Here is a 17283-nt window from a genome sequence, read left to right on the forward strand (position 1 = left end):
TTTATTGTCGCGTTGATTATTTGTTTATGTACGCATGCGCAACCAGAAGTCGTAAACCTGATGTTGGGTTACAACACCCGTTACAAGGTAATTTATATAGATTTTTATCCCTCTATTTTTTCCTTCCCACCTATCCCTCTCCTCTGCTCAACGGATTTCTCTCTGGCTAGATACACGCACAATAAGACAACTATCCTTTATATAATTTATATAATAATCGAGGAATGACCAGGCATTTCTTTTTCAAATTAGTTCATGATAAACATGGAAAATCACGCCTCCTTGACGAAACCTAACTCATTCAATTTATTAGACTCTAATAAATATTTTTTTTACTAAATTTTAGATATTGTTCATCCAGCGCAATGCTAATCAAGAATATACCAACTTTGATGGTGTTTGTTTTGTAATTTTTTACTTTTAGCTGAACACAAACACACACAAAGTGACTTTAGATAGTAGACGGATAGATAGATTATTAATGTGTAATTTACAATAATAAAGGTGTTTGGAAAAACGAGAGCATAACATAGGCATTATTTTCTGTACTATCTGAAGTTTGGCAGTTATTTAGCATTTATTTCCTCCCCAAAAGAGCTTTCCCCATGAGGTGATTTTGTAACAAACTCTCCAATCAAATTAAAAAACGTGTTAATTTCAACCACGCAGTGAATGACTACTTTAATCCCTTTAGGAAATTATAGACAGCAGCCATAAATTTAACAGAAAAAATATTTACAGAAAAAAAGTCGATACCTTCTCGCCTACGTTCGTCCAGTGGATTTTCTGAACTGTAAGAAATCCAATCACAAGAACAGTAGCTGGCTAATTTCTTATTTTATTCCTTACATCATCGAATGCTGCCCGACTTTCTCTAACCCACACACAACGGTTAAATATGGGTTTAGAATAATTACAATGTTAAATATGGTCTTATAGTAATTACATTTTTAAATACGGGTTTATAATAATTACAATGCTAAATATGGGTTAATAGTAATTAAAATGTTAAATATGGGCTTATTGTAATTAAAATGTTGAATATGGGTTCATAGAAATGCTAAATATGGGTTTATAGTAAATGAAATGTTAAATATGGGTTTATAGTAATTAAAATGTAAAATATGGGCTTATTGTAATTAAAATGTTGAATATGGGTTCATAGAAATGTTAAATATGGGTTTATAGTAATTAAAATGTCAGATATGGGTTTATAATAATTACAATGTTAAATAGTGTCTTATAGTAATTAAAATGTTAAATATGTGTTTATAATAATTACAATGCTAAATATGGGTTTATAGTAATTAAAATGTTAAATATGAGCTTATTGTAATTAAAATGTTGAATATGGGTTCATAGAAATGTTAAATATGGGTTTATAGTAATTAAAATGTTAAATATGGGTTTATAGTAATTAAAATGTTAAATATGGGTTTATTGTAATTCAAATATTAAAAATGGGTTTATTGTAATTAAAATGTTAAATATCGGTTTATAGAAATGCTAAATATGGGTTTATACTAATTACAATATAAAATATGTTTGCATAGAAAAAAATGTTAAATATGGGTTTATAGAAATAAAAATGTTAAATATGGGTTTACAATGTTAAATGTGGGTTATAGTAATTAAAATGTTAAATATGGGTTTATAGTAATTACAATGTAAAATATGGGTTTATAGTAATTAAAATGTTAAATATGGGTTTATAGAAATGTTAAATATGGGTTCATAGTCATTACAATGTTTAATATGTGCTTATAATAATTAAGATGTTACATATATGTTAAATATAGTTGTATAAGAATTAAAATTTGCAATATTGGTTTATAGTAATTAAAATGCTAAATATGGGTTTATAGTAATTACAATATAAAATATAGCTGTATAGGAATTAAAATGTTTAATATGGATGTTTAGAAATTAAATGTTAAATGTGGGTTTATAGTAATTAAAATGTTTAATATGAGTTTATAGTATTTACAATGTAAAATATAGTGTACAGAAATTAAAATGTGAACTATGGGTGCATATAAATTAAAATGTGAAATATGGGTTTATAGTAATTGCAATGTTAAATATGGGTTTACACTAATTACAATGTAAAATAAAGTTTTTAGAAATTACAATGTTAAATATGGGTTTATAGTAGTTAAAATGTAAATATGGATTCAAAATAGAAATTACAATGTATAATATGGGTTTATTGTAATTAAAAATGTTAAAAATGGGTTTATAGTAATTAAAAATGTTAAAAATGGATTAATAAATATCAAAATGTTAAATATGAGAGTATAAAAATGTATAGACATCAAAATGTGAAATATGAGAGTATAAAAATTAAAATTTTAAATATTGGAACATAGAAATTTAAATGTTTAATATTGGCGTATGGAAATTAAAATATTTAACATTGGCGTATAGAAATTATTATGTTAAATATGGGCATATATAAATTAAAATGTTAAATATTGGCGAATGGAAATTTAAGTGTTAAATGCTGGCGTATGGTAATGAAAATGCTAAATATGGGCATATAGAAATTAAAATGTAAAATATAAGTGCATAGAAATCAGAATGCTTAATATGGGTGTATAGTAATTAAAATGTAAAATATTGATGTATAAAAATTAAAATGTTAAATATGCGTGTATAGAAACTAAAATGTTAATTCTGTGCGTATAGAAATTAAAATGTAAAATATTGGCGCATAAAAATTAAAAGGATACATAGGACGTATAGAAATACAAATGTAATATATGGCTTGATAGCTATTAAAATGTTAAATATTGGAGTAAATAAATTAAAATGTTAAATATTGGCGTGTAGAAATATAAATGTAAAATATAACCATATGCGTAGAAGACCGGACCTCCCTCGGTTAAGATGCAACACAAAGAAGACCGTAGTGTCCACACAGCTATAAGTATAGTCTTAGGTGGTTTGGCCCGAACATCCACAAAAGTCCTGCGATTTTTTTTCAGTCGCTTTTGTGGAGATAGGATTGATATGACGCTGGATGAGCAGTTGGACGGTCCTCTCTCTCTTCTTTCTCCTGCTAAAAAGATCATTTAACTTGACATTTCTTTCTTCTTCTTCTTCTTCTTCTTCTTCTTCTTCTTCTTCTAATAATAATAATAATAATAATAATAATAATAATAATAATAATAATAATAATAATAACAATAACAATAATAATAATAATAATAATAACAATAATAATAATAATAATAATAATAATAACAACAACAATAATAATAATAATAATAATAATAATAATAACAATAATAATAATAATAATAATAATAATAATAATAATAATAACAATAACAATAATAATAATAATAACAATAATAATAATAATAATAATAATAATAATAACAATAATAATAATAACAATAATAATAATAATAATAATAATAACAATAACAATAACAATAACAATAATAATAATAATAATAATAATAATAATAATAATAATAATAATAAATCGACGCTGACTCGGGCTGTAGTTTTCATATAAAATTAATTATTCACGAGAAGAGAATAAAAATAATTATGTACAGTTTTTCACAGGACGAAATAAAATAAAAAGCTGCAAAATCCCACCCCCACACTGTAGAGATCCCTAGATGTAAAAGATCTTTCTACTCCAGTAGTTTCTTCCCCAAAACTGCTAGACTTTGGAATTCCATTCCAGGTCACTGCTTCCCCAACTGTACTGACATGCATAAGTTCAAGTGCAACGTGAACCAACATCTTGCTGCCCTAATCCCTACATAGTACCCCAGTAGATGTTTCCCCTGATAGTAGCCTCCTACACCAAAGTGGCAATGTGCCTTGTTTGGGGTGAAAATGTAAAAAAAAAAAAAAAAAAAAGATTATCATTTTCTTTTTTCGGTAGTCTAGATAATATTCTAGTGGAGCCCTTTTTCTATTTTTACAACCGATTTCTTACTTATCAATCGGTCAAAGGACGAGTGTGTTTTTTTTGCGCGGGGTGGTGGGCTATCTTCTCCAAGCTCAAAACTTGAGTTACAAACTGATTTTCTTTGCTCTGCAGCCTCTTATGTGTGAGAGGAATGTGTGGCGTCTAACGAAACCTGTAATTCTCCTTTAGCCAATTCCCGTCGAATCCGTCACATGGTTCGCCCTGATTGGATAATTAGCCATCTCCTCGATACACGCCAGTAAGGAAAGTTTCCGCAGAAAGGAAATGTTCTCATCGCCGATTGTCACGGACCGGCTGACTTCGATCTTCACCTCAGGTAACAACCTCTAGCCCAAACAACGGCGAGATACTTCCAAATAATTACTTTTACAGCAATATTGTTTAATATTTTATACTTTGTTTTTTTTTCCGTTATAAAGAAAATGTATTTCACATCGGCGACCAAGCTATCTCTCTTTCCAACCAGCAAAGTCACCTGCTATCCTCCTGGATCTGCAATTAAAATAAAAAAAAGCTCTAATTCATCTCCTAATAGCTACATTCAGCTCTACTTAACCCCCTGTGAGATAATTTGTTACATCCTTGCTGGTTGGGTCACATAAATATTGGCGTATAGAAATTAGAATGTTAAATATAGGTACATAGAAATTAAAATGTAACATATAGGTTTATAGAAGTAAAAATGTTAGAAATTAAACTGTTAAATATGGGTGTATAGAAATGAAAATGTAAAACATAAGCGTATAGAAATAAAATTTAAAAATATTAGCACAGAAGAGTTAAAATATACACTACAGGCGTATAGAAATTCAAAAGTAAAATGTAGGTTCATAAAAGAATAAATATTAAATATCGTCGTATAAAAATTAGAATGAGGTATGATAATCAAACTTATAAAATATAAGTTTACAGTAATAAAATTATAAAAAAATAGCGTATAGAAATAGAAATGTTTATATAGGCGTATAGAAACTAAAATATTGAATATGGGCGTAAAATAATTAAAATATTGGTGGATAGAAATTAGAATATTTAATATGGGCGTGTAGAAATAAAATTTGTAAAAAAAAGGTTTATAGTAATCAAAATGTAAAATATTAGCGTATACAAGTAAAAAAGTTTGATATATGCATACAGTAAACAAAATGTAAAATATGGGTTTAAAGTTATTAAAATGTTTAATTTTGGCGTATAGAAATATAAATGTTAAATATGAGTTAATATTAATTAAAATGTTAAATTTGGGAGTGGATAAATTAGAATGTAAAATATTGGAGTATAGAAGTAAAAATGTATAATATGGGCCTATAGAAATTAAAATATAAAATATAGGCGTATAGCTATTAAAATATTGAATGTGCGTTTATAGTAATTAAAATGTTAAATACTAGCGTATAGAAACATAAATATTAAATATGTTTGAGTAGAAATTAAAATGTTAAATATCAATGTGTAGAAATAGAAATGTTTAATATGGGCGTGAAGAAATTAAAATGTTGAACATTAGCTTATATAAAAAAAACGTTAAATATTAGTGTATTAAAATAACTATGTTAAATATTGGCGTATAGAAATTAAAATGTTAAATATTGGCGTATAGAAATTAAAATGTTAAATATAGGCGTATAGAAATAAAAATGTTAAATATTGGCGTATAGAAATAAAAATGTTAAATATAGGCGTATGGAAATCAGACTATAAAACATGGGCGTATAGAAATCAAAATATTAAATATTGGCGTATTAAAAATTAAGATATATATATATAGAGAAATAAAAATGCTTAATATTGGTGTATAGAAAAATGTTAAATATTGTTGTATGAAAATTAAAATGTTTAATATTTGCATATAGAAATTAAAATGCTTAATATTGGCGTATAGAAATTAAAATATTAAAATAAAAATATTATGGCCGTATGGAAATTAAAATGCTAAATATTGGCGTATAGAAATCAAAGTGTTTAATATTAGCATGAAGAAATTAAGATGTTTAATCTAATGTTTTCGTATGGAAATTAAAATGTTTAATATTTACGTATGGAAATGAAAATGTTTATTATGGGCGAATAGAAATTGAAATGTTTTGTATTGGCGTATAGAAATTAAAATGTTAATATCGGAGTTCAGAAATTAAAATGTTTATTGTCGTAAAGAAATTAAAATGTAAAATATTAGCGAAAAGCAAATAAAATGTTTAATATTGGCGTAACGAATCTAAAACGTAAAATATTGGCGTATAGAAATTAAAATGCTTAATATTGGCGTGTAGAAATAAAAATGTTAAATATGTGCGCATAGAAATTAAAATGTTTAATATTGGCGTATAGAAATAAAATGTTAAATATGTGCGTATAGAAATTAAAATGTTTAATATTGGTGTATAAAAATAAAAATGTTAAATATTGGCGTACGGAAATAAAAATGTTTAATATTGGCGTATGAGAATAAAAATGTTATATATTGGCGTATGAGAATAAAAATGTTTAATATTGGCGTATGAGAATAAAAATGTTATAATATTGGCGTATGAGAATAAAAATGTTATATATTGGCGTATGGAAATTAAAATGTTTAATATTGGCGTATGAAAATGATAATGTGTGATATTTAGGTATAGAAATTAAAATGTGTAATATTGGCGTGCTTATAATAGGGAATAGAAAATAAAATCCTAATTTCTGGCGTATAGAACAAAAATGTTAAATATAAGCGTATAGAAATAAAATGTTTATATTGGCGTATAGAAATCGAGATGCAAAATATGGGCGCATAGAAATTAAACTGTGTAATATTGGCGTATAAAAATGAAAATGTAAATTTGATTTTATATTAAAATATTAAAAATTAGCGTGTAGAAATAAAAATGTTAAGTATTACGGCATAAAAATTAAAATGCTAAATATGGATCTAAATAAATAAAACTGAAAAGTACGGTCATATTTACAGTCATTATCATATAAATTAAGACCTTATTTTGTCTTAAAAATCATTCAGAAAAGGGTTAAATCAAAGGAAATCACAAAGTATAATATATATTTTTAACTGATCTTTTCAACTCAACAGTCGAATTAATAAAATAAGAATAATAAAGAAATTACAAACGATATTTCGAAATTCCTTTGTTCAAATTTATTGGCACCGCAATTCTAATAATGGATTGTATGGCCTTTAGCCTTAATCTCTTGCTGTAGTCGTTTATTATAGTTTTCCAGTAACTTGTAGCATTCTCCAGCAGTAAGTTTAGCCCATTTCTCCTGACAATAATTCTCTAACTGAGCGAGATTCTTAAACTTCCTCTCCATTACCCTCAATTTTTAAATCCTCCACAAATTTTCAATGGGATTGAGATCCGGACTCTGAAATGGCCACTCCAAAAAATTGATATTGTTGTCCTCAAGCCATTTCTTAGTCAGATTAGCCGAATGGTTTGGGTCATTATCTCGCACGAAACACCAACGTCGACTAAGTGACAGCTCTCTAGCAGAGTCTTTCAGGTTTTCATTCAGGATTTTAAGATAATCCTCATTTTTCAGGATGCCTGTGACTTTAACAAGTCGTCCTGGCTAGTGGCAGCAAAGCATCCCCAAAACCTCAAACTGCCTCCGCCGTGCTTCACAGTTGGTATGTTGTTCTTAGACAAGAAGACTTCGCCAGATTTCCTGTAAACAGAAGAAACACTATAATGGCCGATTAACTACAATTTCGTTTCGTCGGACCATATAAGAAGGCATCATCTGTATCAATATGGCGCTTTGCGAACTCTAGCTTTACTTTCAGATGCACAGGTTTCAATAAGGGAGTCTTCCTCGGGAGACATGCTTTCGAACCAGCTCTCTTCAAAACTCTACGAAGTGTGTGTCGAAACACGTTCACTCCAGAGCTTCTCTGTTCCTCTACAATCTCCCCAGCAGTGATCCTTGGGTTTTGGTTGACACGTCAAACTATTTTTATCTCTGCTGTCGCAGACAGTAGCCTTTTTCTATCTCGACCTTCCAAATTCATAACGTGACCTTGTGATTTGAACTTCTTTACGATGGCTCGAACGATGGATTTGGGAAGGTTTAGCTTCTTAGAAATCTTATCATAGCCTTCCCTTTGAAATGGCACGTTATCACACGCTTCCTTAGGTTTCCGCTGTGTTCCTTAGTCTTAACTATAACGAAAATTCCTTGATTTAAATTAATTCAAAGCAAACGCTGTCTAAAAATTATCTGAAAAAGAATTTTTTTTAAAATCAACATTAAATAAGCATAATTAGGCTACAAAAAGGTAACGAAACCACGTCAAACATGGAATCGGTTGAAATTATACTGGTTATAGATGAAAATAATATATAATAATTATACTGGTTATAGATGAAAATAATATATAATAATTATACTGGTTATAGATGAAAATAATAAGCCGTGCCAATAATTTTGAACACGGTAATTGAGAAATTTCGTTTGTAATCTCTTTAGTATTCAATGTTTTAAAAAATCAAACTATTGTATCGGAAAGAGCGGTTCAAAATACATATGATACTACATAATAACCTTCGATTCTAACAATTTTTATGAGAGTTTATTAACAAAATATGATTTTTATTGAACTGTGCCAATAACTATGATTATGACTGTAAATGTAAAACATTGGCGTATAGATATTATAATGTAAAATATAGGCGTATCGAAATTAAAATGTAAAATATGGGCGTATAAAAAATAAAATGTTAAATATGGGTCTACAGTTTTTAAACTTAAATATTAGCGTATAGAAATAAAATGTTAAATATGGGTTCATAGTAATTTTATAGTATAAATGTTAGCGTGTAGAAATGAAAATGTTGAATATTAGCCTATAGAAATGTAAATATGGGCGTATAGAAATGAAAATATTAAATATTGGCTTATTGAAATTTAACTGTTATATATGGGCGTATAGTAATTTAAATGCTCAATAATAGCGTATAAAAATTAAAATGTTTAATTATGGTGTATAGAAATTTAACTGTTAAATATTACTGTATAAAAATTAAAATGTTAAATATAGGCGTATAGAAATTAAAATGTTCAATTTTGCGTATAGAAATCCAAATGCAAAATATGGGCGTAAAGAAAGTAAAATGTTCAATATGGGGTTATAGTAATTAAAATGTTAAATATTAGTGTGAAAAAATTAAAATGTTTAATATTGGCGTATAGAAGTTTAAATGTAAAATATTAGCGCATGGAAATTAAAATATTAAATATGAGCGTATAGAAATTAAAATATTAAATATGGGCGTATAGAAATTAAAATATTAAATATGGGTGTATAGCTATTCATGCGTTTTATATAATTACTAGACTACCCGTGACCCGTTGGGTCAGTAGGTTGTATTAGCTATGAAATTCATGTATGAGCGTGACACTTGTGACGTAAGGAAAATAGTTTTTTTTTTTTTACATAACAGAAACATTTCTATGAAAGTATATTAAAATGAAAAATCACGGACGGATCACTCCCTATTCGTGTAAAGTTACCTATTTTTCCGAATAATCGTTCAAAAATAAAAAATTAAACATGATTTTCCTACGAATCGAACGCCGACGAAAATCATTTAGCAGCAAAAAACGCACATGAACCTACCAATGAGAAATATAAGAATGAAAAACCCATATTGGAATCATTCAACCAAGTTACAGAAACTTAAAATCTAAAAAAAAAAAATTAATAAAACATGAAGCAAAAAATAAAACCTAAATAAATAAAATAAAATAAAATTAATATTGAAACAGATTAGTAAATGTGTCAACAAATTTACCGTTCTCACACAACTATTTTGTATCTAGAAATGTAAACAAAAAATAAAAAAGAAGGAAGGAAGTAAAAGAAGCAGATAGAGTAGTAGTAGTAGTAGTAGTAGTAGTAGTAGTAGTATTGGCTTTACTACAATTGTTCTTATATTTGTCAACGGGTTAAAGTTGTTTAGTTGTAAGAAAATAGCGACAGTATAGTTGTAATAAAGAATAGTTGCAAAACACCCTCACTCTTCCCATGTTAAATAATAATTTCGAAATAATAACGTTAATATTTCAGTGCGCAGGTCAAAATCTGCAAAAGAAGGGATTTGCGTTTATTTGTTTACATTGTTATGGGTTAATGTTTATGCGCGCATGCGCAACCGGATGTAAACAGGAAAGTGGGTTACATCACTCGTTACAAGGCCATTTGAGTTTTATAATTATATAGATTTAAAAGTTTAAATGTTAAATATGGACGTATAGAAATCAATATGTTTTACATTGACGTATAGAAATAAAATGTTAAATATTAGCGTATAAACATTAAAGTCTTAATATTGGCGCATAGAAATTAAAATGTTAAATAAAGGTGTATAGAAATTAAAATATTAAATTCTGGCGTATAGAAATCAAAATGTAAAATATGGGCGTATAGATATTAAAATGTTAAATGTGGTTTTATCCATATATTAATACGATAGCGTGTGTTATCTTTTGTGTGTTACGCTTACCGGCAAATTTGATTGTTTGAGATTTAATTCTGGAATAGACATTTAATTTCGGAATACATATTTACGAACGCTCCAGGTTGCATTCGATTAGCGTGTTTTCACCTCTATATTTGTTTTTAATTCTATAAAATTTTGGGTTTTATTTTTCAAAAGTTGTTAAGAAATAATTGATTTTAAGTTATTCCATAATAAAAATCAATAACAAAAATCTCTTAGTCGGCGAGGACAAAGTTGAGCAGTTATTTGTTTTTCATTATTTATTTTTTTTATATTTGTTTATTGAGAGAGAGAGAGAGAGAGAGAGAGAGTGAGCGAGAGCGAGAGAGACGCTGATGTCTTCGTTAATTAAAATATTATTGCTACTACTACAACATTTACATGTAAACAAAAGCCAAGATGCATATCTGTTATGAAATCTCGAACTTAGTGATACGTTATTAACGAAACTGGTTTTGTACATAAAATATTTTTATAAAAACATTAAATCTCTCTCTCTCTCTCTCTCTCTCTCTCTCTCTCTATATATATATATATATATATATATATATTAAATGACAGTTCCTTTTTCTAAATAAATTATTTTTATTGCAACATTGTTTTAACTAAAATAGTCTGTGAAAAACTGTTTTTGGTACATAAAGCGTGCGTGTTATTTTCTGTATCACATTTATTTTTTTCTTCCGAGTATCTATCTATATTGTTATGCCTTTCCATTTCTTGTAATAAATAATTTTACCAAGAATTCTTCATAAATTTTGGTTTCGGTTTCGATTCAAGCTGATGCACCCAAGCCATATAGATATATTTTTATTTTTGAAATCACAAGTTTATAATATATAAGAATGGATCGAAAATTGACTCTTATAATAATATATACGAAATCTGCATAAATTAAAATATCATATTTAAGCATATTTTACGACCAGGCAATACCGGACGTCCCTGCTAGCTTAGATTAATACTTTTGCAGTTTTAACAAAAGAACTACAATAATATCAGGGTGTCTCCATTTACGCTGAACATCCACAAAAATGCGAACATCAATATATTACATATAAAAGAGTCCACTGTGGAATTTCCACAGGTCCCGCTAGTATTAATTAAAATATTTAACATGAGCATATAGAAATTAAAATGTTAAATATTGGCGCATGGAAATTAAAATGTAGTATATAGTCGTAGAAAAATTAAATATTTATTATGGACGTTTAGGAATTAAAATATTAAATATGGGTGTATAATATTAAATTGTTAAATATGCTCATATATAAGTTTAAATGTTAGATATGGCTGTATAGAAATTAATGTGTTTAATATTAGCGTATAGAAATAGAAATGTTTAATATGGGTGCATAATAATTTATATGCTTAATATGCGATTAAAATGTTCTGGTAGGCTTATAGCGAATTAAATATTCAAGACTAGCTGCTGCGCCGCATCGGCACAGACACGGCGAGTCAAACACGAAATCGAGTACACTCAACATCATCTTACCATCAACGTTTACCTTGTGAACTCGGAGTATGGGAAATTTCTATATGCACAAAACAAAATCAGTGAAAAAACAAAAATACCCTAACTTAGGGTAAGGATAATGAGTAAACGTTGGATAAAATGATGGTTAAAATTATTACAACGTTGCCGAGATTCGAACCTGAAATCTTCTGATCCGTAGTCAGACGCGTGATCCACTGCGCCATAAGTCCTGTCCGTATACTGAAAGATGTTGCCACGAGTGTATACAGACAGTGCTAAATTCCGTTGACATGGGTAGGTAACGTTTTCGACAATTGCACGTAACAGACCCAAAACCCTTATTTCGGACTTTTTGTGTGACCCGGCGTTGTTCGTTATGAATCATATATAGATAAGGACAATCTAGGGACTCACACCTTTAAGGGGGAAAAAATAATTTTTCAATTCAGTGCATCCGTTCGAAAGTTTTATTAGCACACACACACACACACACACACACACACACACACACACACACACACACACACACATAAATAACTAAATAAACATTTAGAATTTTATTAATAGTATAGACAGATGAATGTAAAGCGCTTGAGATATTCCATATGCGCGTATAATGATTTAAATCTTCCATATGTGTATATATTGATTAAAACATATGAACATATTAAATATTGAAATCTCTATATCTATTTCTATTATTATATAAAAGTCACTTCGGGCGTGTGAGTTTCTTCCTTATAGGTTCCGAAACGGCTGAGCCTATCTTTTCCAAATTCTACACAAAGCTAATTTCTATCTGGCAATGTTTTGTACAGAAATCTATCCGATAAGTAGCGAAAATTGAAAAAGAAATCTGATCTTAAAAATAGCTTTTCTCCATTATAGATAAAAAGAATAACCTATGTAGGGAATATTTTACGTTACACCGGCAAGGGAGATAATAAAATCTCAGCAAATCATTTCTTCTTAAAAAACAAACAAACAGTTATTATAATCTGGAGATAAAAGTTAGCGGTAGAGCATTCGACTGCACCTCAAATGATTCCCTGTTCAAGCCCGGGTGTACCATTTTATTTTATTCTTTCTTATTTATGAGTTCAATTTACGCTAAAAGAAACGGTGCCATTTAAAATCGCCGCAAATCATTTTTTTGTTTGCATATTTGAAAACTAAGCACTAATCAGCTGTGACTTTTCGAGGGAATTCATTGTCAAGCCCAAATATCAGCTGACGTGAACAAATAGACGGAATTTCATGAACGACATTATCATTATTATTTTGTTAGTTTTACATTTTTTTTTCGTGAATTAATCCACCAGGCCAATTATTTCTTGTAATATATAATAATCTAGAGAGGATTTATTATATAATAATATATACGTAATCTGCATAAAATAAAATATCACGTTTAAGCGTATTGCCGGGCTGCCAGCTAATATTTAATAGGCTCGTATTTTGATCAAAATACGAGCCTATTAAATATTTCAGCCACTATATGCTCATACTGAAGATTTTATATGCGTGTATGGTTAATAAAATGTTCAATATGCGCATATAGTAAATAAAACTTTCAATATGGGCGGATGACGATTAAAATATTAATGTGCGCATATAGTGATTAAAATGTTCAATATGCGCACATAGCGATTAAAATGTTATCTTTAATTTACCGTGGCGGGCGAACAAAGCAAACAATAAGAAACACGAAGCAAAGGAAGAAATGATAAACAGCGATATTTAGCAACCGCTATGCCCGGCTGGAATAAAATCCTAGCAAGAACATTTCACAGCGATCACCGCTTTTAAACACCCACGCGTATATAGAACGCGTAGGAACACGACGTTATGCGACCACCACACACTTAAAGCAAATCGAACTACGTTACGTTCTTTAGCGTATGAATATAGTAAACAGGCTGGAACGTTCGAGAAAGCCTGTATATAAAGATATACCCGCCAAAATCAAGTCAGTTTTCTATTCAATTTCTCATATTCAACACGTGTCGGGGAAATTCCGTCCGCGTGAGACGTTAAAACCCCTGTTATGATTTAACGCGTGGCAGGCACGAACTTTAATACCTAGCGTGGAAATTTACCACCTCGAGCGAAGACTTAAATCTTCTTTTTAAACAATCTTATTTCGAACTACTTTTCTTATTATATGAACGCGCGTGAGCGCGCGCACACACACACACACTCACACTCTCACACACACTCACACACACTCACATACACACTCACACATACACTCAGACTCACATACATAGACACTCTCACACACACACTCACACACATACACACTCACACACATACATACTCACACACTCACATTCACACACACACAATCACACACATACACACACTCACATACACACTCACACATACACTCACACTCACATACATAGACCCTCTCTCACACACACATACATACTCACACACTCACATTCACACACACTCACACGCACATATATACTTACACACACACACACACAGACACACACACACACACACACACACACACACACACACACACACACACACACACACGTATCCACTTATATGATTTATGGACTAATCTTCTACAAAATAACCACATGGACTTTAAGTCCACATGCGGCACACTTATCATACAAAAATCCGTAATTCCAAGCCTCGTGCTATTCTCACAAAACCTTCACTTTATTAATCCTTCATTATGGACATTCCACACAAGAACAGACTTTATGTTGGAACGATTGAAACTAATTTATAAATATTGTTCATTTTATGTTAATACTGCGATTTCGTGTTTTTTGCTTGTCGGATTTTATTTTTTATTTCTTAATGTAAGGATGGGGTTGGTGAAATCTTAATTATTCGGTGATTCCCTTAAATTTATCTTTAATAGCCCCGTGAATACATTCCCACAATCGCTGACTCCTGACTTCAATAAAAATAGCAACACGCAACCTCAGTCCTATAAATTGATAAATCCCGATTGGCTACTCCATCGATCATCCAGCATCTTACAGATATAAAAAGGAAATAAGTTGGGAAGAAAGTATAAGAAAAGAAAGAAAGAAAAAAAGAATGTTAAAAAAGAGATAAAAAAGAATAAAGATGGAAGAAAAGTAAGAAAAAGAAAAGGAAAGAAAAAAGTGCTAAATTGGCCTTTTTGTTGCGACCAAAGTGCAGTATCTGTTTTGATATTTATCCTTACTTTTCTCGGTCAGTAAAAGGGAAATCTATTTGGATCTAGACAATTTTTGTTCCAATTCAGAATCCCTCTCTTTTGGGGAGTTGGAGTTATAAAAACCGATCTTTTGCCTAACTCTTCCCTCGCGGGGATACAATTAACTAGAGACGCTTTAGATGGAGAAAATAAAATGAAAAGAAGAAAAAAGGAAAGAAAGCAAAAAGAAAAGATAAGAAGGAAACGTTTTCTAATTTGCATACACCCGCGCACGCGCGCCAGCCACTTCTCTTACCTACAGTCGCCCGCCGATCCCGAGAGGAGGGGGCGCAGAGAGACTGAATGTAGGCGCTGTCGTCGATTGGTAGCTGATCGATCGACCAAATCACTTCCCCCTCCTACAAACGCTGATTATTGATCCTAAACGCTTGAGTAAATCCGAGTCGACACACTTGGAAAAAAGAAAAGGAAACGACGAAGCCGGCCAACTTGTATAGCCAGGTAGCGGTGATATATATATATATATATATATATATATATATATATATATATATATATATATATATATATATATATATATATATATATATTGAAAAAAAAAAAAGAAGATCCGAAAATACGCAATCCTGAAGATGCGAGTTTACGCGAGAAATCATATCAGTCAAATGCAGCGTTTTGTCAAGCACAGTAAATAACTCCTCCAAACAATCGGATCTACATGAAGTTCGATGTAACCGCTGGGAGCAAAGTGTAGCAGCACCTGTCTGATACTTCAATACATCTTTTCTGTCATCGGCCAGTGAGGGAGAAATCCTTCTTGGTTGAGGCAATTTAAAATTTTGTCTTTGTTTGAGAGATTTTTTTCCCCACATTACTTGATTTTCCCCCCACATTAAAAGTCGACATTGTGTTTAACTCTACCCTCGTGGGGAGGCAAATAAATAAGGACAATAGTATTTGCCCAACAAGTGCAAATTTAATTTATTTGAAAATTTAAACAAATTGGAAAATAATTTACAAAAACAAAAAACAAAAGAATTGATAAAATCTTTCAAATCCAATATAATTTTTAAACTCTACAAGAAAAAAAAAAGGACAAACAAACAAACAAACAAACAAAAGATAAATTTTTCAAGAAATCGAACACACGTGAATGAGGAAATACACTAACTTAATAACGGAGTGTCCCAAATAAAAAAAAAATAAAATTTAATTAAAAAAAATCAGCTTTAACCAAGAAACAAAACAACAAAAAAAAAATCTTAAGTAAGTAATACAAGAAAAAAAGTAAAAAAAAAAAAAATCAACAAAAAATAGGATTTTGCAAAAAGTTCCCGTTTCATCGATCGAATTAAAAGAAATTGGTTCACGCGTTTTGACTTGGATATTTTCCCCAACGCGACAACGTTAGTCAACAACAACAATAATAACAACAACAACAACAACAACAACAACAGAAAAAGATAGACAATTTATGACAACAAAATTCAATCGTCGAATGAATCAATGAAATTTATAATTTTTGCTTTGATTTCAAAAACGAATCAGAAAAAAAAGGAAGTTGATTAAGAACGATTAGTCTACAAAGTTACAGCTAATCGAACAACGGCTTTTCTTCTGAATTTTATTTCAAACTTATATGTAACAAACAATTTTTTTATTTTAAAGTTATATGCAACAAATTGTATTATTTCAAACTTATATGTAACAGACAAAATTGTTTATTTTAAACTTATATGTAACAGACAAAATTGTTTATTTTAAAGTCATATGTAACAGACAAAATTGTTTATTTCAAACTTATATGTAACAGACAAAATTGTTTTATTTTAAGCTTATATACAATAAATTATTTTAAACTGATACGTAACAGATAAACAACAATTCTATTTTAAACTCATATGTAACACATGTAAAATACCATTTAAAACTTTTATGTAACGAACACAAATTCTGTTTTAAATTTATAGATAACAGATAGATACAAATTCTATTTCAAAAAGACAATTAGTTTTATTTAAAACTTATATGTAACGGACAGAAAAAATCTACTTTAAATATTTATGTAACACCCAGACACAAATTCTATTTCGAATATATGCGTACCTGACAAAATCTTTTATGTAAAACAACATACACGTTTCTATTTACAAACTTATATATAACATAGAGACGAAAT

Source organism: Euprymna scolopes, chromosome 41 (assembly GCF_053919585.1).
Source record: "Euprymna scolopes isolate OS-2025 chromosome 41, ASM5391958v1, whole genome shotgun sequence".
Lineage (NCBI taxonomy): Eukaryota > Metazoa > Mollusca > Cephalopoda > Sepiida > Sepiolidae > Euprymna > Euprymna scolopes.